Source organism: Lissotriton vulgaris, chromosome 9 (genome assembly GCF_964263255.1).
Source record: "Lissotriton vulgaris chromosome 9, aLisVul1.2, whole genome shotgun sequence".
In the NCBI taxonomy this organism is placed as follows: Eukaryota; Metazoa; Chordata; class Amphibia; order Caudata; family Salamandridae; genus Lissotriton; species Lissotriton vulgaris.
In genome coordinates, this window is record NC_141697.1 from 934,398,307 (window position 1) to 934,408,402 (window position 10,096).

Here is a 10,096-nt window from a genome sequence, read left to right on the forward strand (position 1 = left end):
GGTTGAATGCTAACTTTGGTTTGGCTTTATCAAAACAGGTCATGTAAGTTGTCATACGCTTTGGAATACTACCCCCTCACCAGTTCTGGCGACGGGGGTAGCATTCCACCCTTCTAGAGGGAGAAGACATGTTGTTCCTGTTAATCCTGGTTAAAGTTAACCAGAGCCTCAGTATCACAAAATGGATGCTGCTGCCACAGACACAAGTCTGACCTCCTGCTGCTGGGAGTCCTTCCAGCGAGGGAGGCTTGGACAATAGGTTTCCTGTCTTGGGAGGTGCTAGCACCACCCCAGACAGGCCATAGTGTATTGGGGCAGGGAGGGCTGAATGAAATGAGACACTGCCTGGGGCACACAAGGTGCTCCATGCATAGTCCGGTTGAAACCAGTTGCTGGGGCACTCCAGCCCCAGCTCTGGCGCGAAACTGGACAAAGGGAAAAAGGTGTAACCACCCCCTTCCCTGGTCCCACCCTTAGGAGGGACCTAGCAGGTAATCCAGCCCCTTAGATTAGTATATAGGTAGGAGCTGAGTCAAGAGACTTTAGATTTATCCTGAACAGAAACTTGAAACAAAACTCTGGACCTTCGACATTCTACTGCAACTAGAAGACTGAAGAATCTCCCTTGTGGTCAAGGAGTGACCACCCTGTGCAAACAGGCACCATCCAGCGATCTGCGGTTTGCTTTGTCGACGCTCCCGCCGGAGCCCGAGCACAGAGCCCAACAAGAACCAGACTTCCAGACTTCCTTGAGCCCGATCCACAGCCACAGCAAAGCTGAGAACCGTGGAGGCGACGAGAGATATGGGACCGGCCATCTTGAAAAACCTGCTCATTGCTACTTGTGCAGCTACTGAGGCACCCTCGAAGTTGTGCATTGGGGATTGAGAAGCCCCAGCCCCGAGCACCTTCTACACAGATGCACAGCCCTCCACAATCGAGGAGTGCCACGTGGGGCCTGCATGTGTTTTTGTTCTCGACGCGTCTGTCCGGTCACTTGCCTGTTGGCTAGTGGCCTTTCTGACGACAAACCTTTAAATCTACACCACTGGCCTGGTGCTCCAGGCTGGCCCCTGCTTCCCTGAAAAGCAAAAGCCCCCCAGACCTTGCTGGTCTGCAACAGAAGCCATCTTCGATTCCTGCGTGGGTTGCCTTAGCCAAGGCTTGTTGACTCCAATCCGGAAGCCGACACCGCTAACAGCTAGATCCTTCGTGGGACAGTCCGTATCCAGCTCCTGGTCATCGTCGACATCCCCTGGTCCACGTGGCTGCAGAGACCAGCTTCACGACATCACCTGATTGCTTCACGACATCGCCTGGTTCCTTCCTGGTCACTGGCTAGTGACCCAGACTCTGTCCCCTCTGCTTACAGGTACTCTTCATCCTCGATCCGCCCTTGGATCCAACCGGATACTTCTCTCCTGGTCGCCTGCAGCATCTTTTCACAGGTCTCCATGGGATTCAGCGACGAAACCCGACACACTTTGACACGTATGCACCCGGCTCCTGTGGGTGAGGTAACGCGAGTACTCCGGTGCTCCTGTGGGTATTGACTATCCTAGTGTCCTAGTTTTCAATAGCTTTCTCCTAGTCCATCCGGAAGTGTCCTAAATCAACTAGTTTCTAATTCTTTTGTTCCCATTGTATTCCTACGAGAACCCGTGTGTGTTTAGACACTGCACACGCTTCCCGTGGGCCTCCTGCTTCCTAACCTGTGGTAGTTCATTGTAGTCCCAGCGATTCCCTAGGCCCTAGGCCTATTCCTTGTTCGTGACATGGTTCTTATACCACTATTTTAATATATGGTTTGCAACGCCCCTAGGGCTCAACCGTATTTTGTGCAACTTATTGTATGATAATTATGTATCTTGTCATGTGCTTGTGCCTCTGACCTCATAAAGAGTTCAGAGGGGTTATGTTAGTAATAAATACATATATATTTGATATATAACCTATGTGGTGTCCTTTCATTTGGTATTCAAGGGGTTACATATGGTAAAACAGCTGGTTTCTCATTCTCTCTGAAGTTTTAGCCTAAGACTGCTTTGTCAATGCTACCACTAGGATAGCTAGTCTATAAGGTTGACTTTACAACCATCACCATAAGGGTTGTTTGGACGGATACAGGGTGCCCACTAGAATAGTGGACATCACATATCAGGCCAACTTCTCACATTGGTGGCAGCTGTGGGATAAGAGCTTGCTGTTGTTTTACCAATTGTAATCTTAAATATATCATTTGAAAGATCACATTAGGTACCTATAGGTACATATAACAAGTCGTATAATACTTAAGTTCTACTGAACTTAGCTGTTGTAGATTAAAAGGCTTAGCACACTCTGACTACAACTCCTAGAGAGGTTTAGTAGGTAACACTTAGTGTAGGTAGGTGCACACACTACACCTCATTAGATCATGTGTCTGAGAGTAGAACCAAGTGGTTCTTTCCCAGTGGAGGTAGATCCTTTAAGGATACCTTCCAGATATGATACTCTAACTTTCCATGATTTAAGGCACTTGTGCACTACTAGAAAGTTAAAACAGGATTCCAATCCTACCCTCAAGCACCTGATAGAGCTCATGGAGGAATATGATGCTCAGAAAGCCTCTAACCCAGGCCCCTCAGGTAATGCAGATGAGGGCCTACCCTCTACAGATGATGCCCCTGACCCTACTGTCATAGAAGATGAGGAAGAGGTGGAGTAGGAAGATTCTGTGGAAGAGGTAGACAGCCAGGTTTTAGTTAGGAGACTTAGCAAGGCTACCCTAAGCCTACATGGGGCAGAGCATGGGATAGCCCCATACAGATCCCTAAGTGGAATTAACCAGAGGCATAGGAGGCGATGATCCCACTCTAGGGAATCTCTCCACTTTAATGCTTCACATCGCTATAATGCCTCTGCTCAGAGGGGAATGACTTCTCTTCAGAGAAGAGAGCATCAGGCCAGGATGAAAGAAGTCAATCTGAGGATTGAGAGGGAAGAACTTGCCCTCGCAAAGTGAGACTTGCTTTTGCTAGAGAGCAGAAGTTGAGTGGGCCAGAACCCACTGGTGGTAGCAATATCCCTAAGGATAAAGATAGGTCCTATGATAATAGACACCTAAGCAAGATTGTCCCACCCTACAAAGATGGGGATGATATCCACAAATGGATAACTGCTTTGGAGAGGGCTTGCAAAGTACAGCAGGTACCCCAAAGTCAGTGGGCAGCAATCTTATGGCTCTCCCTTTCAGAAAAAGGTAGAGATAAGCTCCTCACGGTTAGTGATGATGATGCTAATAACTACAAAGTCCTGAAGAGTGCTCTGATTAATGGGTTTGGCTTAACCACTGAGCAATATAGGTTGTTGTTCAGGGATACCCAGAAGACACAGACTCGGACTGGACTGATTTTTTAGATTGTGCTACTAAGGCTCTGGAGGGGTGGTTATTGGGCAGCAAAGTACACAACTATACAGGATTGTATAATTTGATTATGAGGGAGCAGATCCTTAGTAATTGTCAAAACCAGCTTCCACACCAGCACCTGGTGGACTCTGATCTGACCTCTCCACAAGAATTGGGTGAAAGGGTAGACAAATGGGTCAGAACCAGGATTAGGCCTAAAAATCAGGGTGGTGACCAGAAGAAAGATTCTACCAAGCCTTAAGAGAAAGGTGGGGATAAATCCAAGGACAAGTCCCCTACAGGGCCCCAAAAACTCCAATGGTGGGTGTGGGTCCCAAAACACTTCCTTTAAACCCTAAGAAACCTTATTGCCCTGTCTGTAGACAGCCTGGCCACTAGAAAACTGACAGCAGTTGCCCAAAAGCCAACAATAAGGAAAATGTTCCCCCAAGCAATACTCTCAGACCTCCTGTTACTATTAGCAGTAATCCCCCAGGTGGTGGGAGTGCCCCCAAGAATTTGGCTGGGTTTACTTTGGGAACTCATGTGGACTCTGGCCTAACCAGGTCCCCTACCATAGCTACTCTTGTCTGTGAAAATGGCATGGGGTTTTCCAACTTCACACTTTGTGAATGTACATACAGGAGCCCCTCATCAATGGCCAGAAAGTTGAAGCCTATAGAGCAGGGGTCTCCAACAGGTCGATTGCGAGCTACCGGTAGCTTGCCGACCCTCTGATAGTAGCTCGCGCTGCTATTTAATTATTGCGACGTCATTTACAATTTCATTTTGTTTCCCGTCGTTTTCTTTAAGTACTATCAGCCCTTTTTCACAACTAATCTGCCCTTGCCCGCCCTCACACAAACCAGCTGCTCTGATTGGCTGTGGTAAGCTTAGCTGGGGCGGGCGGGCTGAAGAACGTGACGTCTTTCCTCCTTGTAGTCACGCGCCACCTGCCTTTTCCAGGCTGGCACCGAGTTCGGATCGTCTTCCATTCTCTTGGGCCTCCCGGAGCAGCTCTGAGGTAAGAGGGGCCCCTGACCCTGAATGAGCCGAGTCGCCAGCTAAAAAGCACTCCGTGCTTTCAAGGTTTTTGATTTTAGCTTTGTCTGCCACTGCACTTTAGATCTGCCTTCAGTAATAAAGTGCAGTGGCAGGCAATGTTAAAATTAAAAGTCCTTTCAGGCACTGGGGCCGGGCCGATATTGCGGTGGCAGAGGATGTGTTAATAAAATGTAAGGTTCTTGTTGCCTGAAGAAAGTGTTTTTCCTCGCAGTCAGGCGCCACCTGCATTTTCCAGGCTGGCACCGCCCTTCGGATCATCTTCCATTTTTGGGCCTCCCGGAGTAGCTCTGAGGGTGAATGAGCCGAGTTGCTGGCAAAAAAACACTCAGTACTTGCAAGGCCTTTTGATTTTAGCATTGTCTGCCACGGCACTTCAGAATTAGACGTGCCTCCTTCAGTAATAAAGAGCAGTGGCAGGCAACGTTAAAATGAAAAGTCCTTTCAGGCACTGGGCCGATATCGCGGTGGGAGTCGATGTTAAAAGTGTAAGATTCGTGTCTGCATTAATCCGCTTTCACTGACTTTACCACGCTTTCATTTGCCTTTGCGTAGTAGTCAGTGAAAGCAGATTATTCTGTGAAAGCGCATGCAAGTACCTTTGATTTAAACATTGGCTGCCACCGTGCTTTACATATGGCAGCCAACGTTAACATCAAAGGTCCTTGCAGGCAAGCTACCACTGTGGCAGCCAACTTAAGTGCTCGCCTGCACTGGACACCTTCAAATTCATGCAAAGGCAAATATATAGCGCAGTGTAGAAATCAGTGAAAGCCTTTCACTGATTACTACACCGCGCTATATATTTGCCTTTGCATGACTGTGACAGCTGTTAGCAGGCCTAGTTAGCATGCACGGACCTTTGATCAACATCAGCTGCCACCATGCTTACATTTGCCTTAACCCACAGGAATAAAGCACAGTGGCACCGACGTAGAAATTCAAAGTCCTTGCATGCACTGAGCTGCTACCGCTCTTTAAATCTTCGGTGACAGCCAAAACAAAAAATCCAAGGTGCTTGCCTGCACTGAACTGCTTTCACAGTCAAGCAAATGCAAATATATAGCGCAGTGAAGTAATCACTGAAAGGATTTCATTGATTACTACACTGCGCTATATATTTGTCTTTACATGACTGTGAACGCAGTTCAGAGCATGCAAGGACCTTTGATTTTAACATCGGCTGGCACCGTGATTTAACATTTGCCTTAACAGTGATAAAGCACAGTGGCAGCTGACATTCAAATTAAAAGTCCTTGCATGTACTGTGCTGCAGCGCGACCTATGCCACCGGGTTCTAAGGCTGACTTCATGTGGGGGCGCCAATATAAATATAGAAAACACCTGCTACTGCTTTCCTGGCCTCCAACAAGTTTCTGCCAACAATAAAAATGTCAAACTGGGTGATGAATGTACTTCTTGGAAACAGAGAGAGATCTGTGCATAATTTGTAAACTTACAATACAAAGGAAGTTTTTACTCACAGTAAGGTAGCACAGAGGGTCAATATGCCTGCTGCAAAGAAGATGCATATTGTTGCTAGCTAGCTCTTTGAGTAAAAATCCTAATGTAGACAAGTAACTTATCAAAGAGCTGCATAAAAACTGCAAAGTATAGGCTGGCAGGCCTGGGCTGAACCATTATGTTTTACCCCAGTTGTTGCAAAATAGGTTAATTTGGGTAGAAATCAATTCCTATTAGAATCCCCCAACCATGTTGTTAGAAGTTAGGGGGGGTTTAAAACATTGTATGTTTCTGTCTCTCCTGACCAAGCACTCTTAAACTATCCTGCCTACCAGTATGGATGACTTGTGATTCCTATACCTTCTTGTCCTCTGTCTTATGTAACATTTCACTGATTGTCTCTGTGTCATGTAAAGTGTTCTGACACCTTACGGTCCTGATTTTGAAGCTATTATTATTTAAAAGGTCGTATACCTGTTTGCCAACAGCACACATGCATAGTCTTTTCTTTCAGTGTTATCGTGTTCAAACCACAGTATGGGCTTTGAAGAAATAGGCTTGACGTCAATGAAACTGGGCGGGGGAGGTCTCTCGGAAAAATGCGCGAGTTGCTTGGGGTTCAGTAGCTCACGACGATTTTCACTGACCAGAAGTAGCTCTCACTACACAAAAGGTTGGAGACCCCTGCTATAGAGACACAGGGGCTAGCATAACTATGGTGACTAGCAGTCTAGTCCCCTCAGGACAACTTTTACTTGGGGTCACCTATCAGGTGGTCAACATTGATGGAGTGCAGACAAATCATCCCATGGGAGTAGTAAGTCTCAGCTGGGGAGGTGTCACTGGCCCCAAGAGAGTGGCAGTGTCTACAAACTTGCCTGTAGATTGTCTACTGGGAAATGATCTAGAGATCTCAGCCTGGGCTGGGGTAGAACAAGTAAGCCATTCCAAAACGGTAGGCCTTCAGAAAAGGTTAGAAGGGCTGTGATGGTCACAGTCCCGGCTCAAGCAGAATTCCTTCCTAAAGAGGTTGGAAGGGCTGTGATGGTCACAGCCCAAGCTCAAGCAGACTGCCCTGAAAAGGTTGGCAGGGCTGTGATGGTCACAGCCCACACACAAACAGAGTTCCTTCCTGAAAAGGTTGGTAGGGCTGTGATGGTCACAGCCCAAACTCAAACAGATTTTAGTGTTGTGAAGCCTGAAACTATGGATCCCTCCATTCAGACAGAGAGTATTGGGGAGGAAGAAAAGTCTCCCTCCCACCAGACATTAGGTGAGAGTCAGCCTCCTCAGGGAACTGACCCTAACACGTCCCAGAGGTAGTGAGGCCTAGCCTGACAGAGCCTCTGATGTCAGTGGACCCTTCCAAGGTGGGACCCAGTCTGGAGCAGGTAACCTGTCCCTCTCTACCCTGCCTCAGTCAGCCCAGGGCTGTAGAGGTCAGGGAGTCCAGTGGACCCCAAAGAGCCCCCTGTCCACAGGAACCTCCCCCCCATCAGCAGATTAGGGGCGCCAAAGCTAGCAGCCCTAGCAAGGTGAACATTTCGAAAACTCCAGAGGAATCTTCCTTACTCTTAGTTAGACAACCTCCCCCGGATGGACTCTGTTGGGCACAGCCAAACCTGGGACCTAGGGGCCCCAAACCTGACCTGTTCCTCAAGTGAGCCAACAAAAGGGACCCAGCCTCCAGCTATAGGCAGCCAGAGGTTGACCCTGAGAGCACAGAGCAACTCAGTCCTGGAAAGAAAGGCATACATGGTGGAAGATGATTGGAGGAAGCGGAGCCCTACATTAGAGGAGCCTCACTTCAGTACTCGATCTCAACACCAGCCTTTTACTTTGCCAAAACACACCACAGGTAGAGATTCCCTATGGGGGAAACCCTATGATACCCTTAGGGTAAGGGGTTGCTAAGTGGACCGTGAGACAGGGGGTAACCATGCTAGTGCAGGTACTTCCTTATATGGCCACGTAGGCAATATAGGCTTACCTGGTCAAGGCCTTATCTCCTTTTGTTCGGGGGGGTTGTGTAGGAAGGTGGATATCTGACTATATGGTTACCCCAACTTTTTGCCTAGTGTTTAGCTGGTTTCTGACTTAGTTGGCCTGGGATCCTGCTAATCAGGGCCCCAGGCTATCTGCTCTCACTGTAAAATAGACTCCATGTACTTTAGGTACATCTCCAATTGGACATTGGGTCACCTTATGAGCCCCTGTATAGTGCACCATAGGTACCCAGGGCATAGGTGCATCCAAGGCCTAGCAGGGGCTGCAGCATGTATTATGCCACCCCTGGCTGGCCATCCACATTGACACAACTGGCTGATCACTCAGCTGGGGCAAGGTCGTGTAATCACCCCTTGCTTAGGTATAGTATCCCTATACCTACCATTACATATAGACACATATATACCTATAAGTCACTCCTATAGCAGGCCTTAACAATCCTGGAGGCAGAGTGCTTGGTTTTATGTGAGATGAGGCTCTAGCATGAGCTGAGCCTGTCTGCAGCTTTCGGAACCATGCCCTTATAGCTGTTCTATGATATAGCCATACCATATACTCTTAAGTGCATTATCATCCTCGCGGTTGAATGCTAACTTTGGTTTGGCACAAGTCTGACCTCCTGCTGCTGGGAGTCCTTCCAGTGAGGGAGGCTTTGACAATAGGTTTCCTGTCTTGGGAGGTGCTAGCACCACCCCAGACAGGCCAAAGTGTTTTGGGGCAGGGAGGACTGAATGAAATGAGACACTGCCTGCGAGTACTCCGGTGCTCCTGTGGGTATTGACTATCCTAGTGTCCTAGTTTTCAGTAGCTTTCTCCTAGTCCATCCGGAAATGTCCTAAATCAACTAGTTTCTAATTCTTTCGTTCCCATTGTATTCCTATGAGAACCCGCGTGTGTGTTTAGACACTGCACATGCTTCCCGTGGGTCTCCTGCTTCCTAACCTGTGGTAGTTCAGTGTAGTCCCAGCGATTCCCTAGGCCTATTCCTTGTTCGTGACGTGGTTCTTATACCATTATTTTATTATATGGTTTGCAACGCCCCTAGGGCTCGACTGTATTTTGTGCAACTTATTGTATGATAATTAAGTATCTTGCTATGTGCTTGTGCCTCTGACCTCATAGAGTTCAGAGGGGTTGTGTTAGTAATAAATACATATATATTTTATATATAACCTGTGTGGTGTCCTTTCATTTGGTATTCAAGGGGTTACATATGGTAAAACAGCTGGCTTCTCATGCTCTCTGAAGTTTTAGCCTAAGACTGCTTTGTTCATGCTACCACTAGGATAGCTGGTCTCTAGGGTTGACTTTACAACCATCACCATAAGGGTTGTTTGGACTGATACAGGGTGCCCACTAGAATAGTGGACATCACATATCAGGCCAACTTCTCACAGGTTCTTCCTCCCGCCTGTCCTTCCCGTGACAATGGAATACCCTCCTCTAACATTAATCATTTGCCAAGCCCTCCTCCCTCAAGTCCAATAGGCTTAAGCCCATACATATGAGTCACATGGAAAGTCTCACGCCCTGTGGGCCAAACTTGGTACCTACAGTGTCCATGGGTATGAGCCCCCCAGTCACATCATCCGGGCCCTCACTCACTCGTTTCCAGAGCTCTCTACAGCCGGGCTCGTGCCCCGTCCCCGTCAGACTGTGTTTCCTGCATCAGACAAAGTGGAGAAAACTGGTTCTCTGTCGGGATGATCTCTACTTCCGCCCGAAGAGTGCTATCCGGTCCCACCAAGACACGTCCTCCGTCGATCCGCTCTCGTTCCCGCCCCCGTTGGCCGTCCATGCAACGTTGTTGGCTCTTCTGCCGATTGCCACGGCGCCGCTGCTCCTTCCATCCCTGATTGATCTGGGCCGGCCAGGCCCAGTGCATCCATCCAGTCTACTGCCTCCGCTGGAAATGTTGCGGTTCTCATATCTGGGCGAGCATTTGGCACGGATGTGTTGCAGGATCATGTCCCGATCCCTGAAGTTAAACATCCGGGCAATCAAGGCTCTAGGTGGGGATCCGGGTCTCGGCGGTGGCCCCAAGGATCTATTTGCCCTTTCCACCGCAAACATTTTGGAGAGCCTGAGGTTGGGGAACACTCTGCTGATCTATTCCTCCAGAAATAGATCCGCTGCTGGCCCCTCCACTTTCTCGGGAAATCCCAAAAAGCGGAG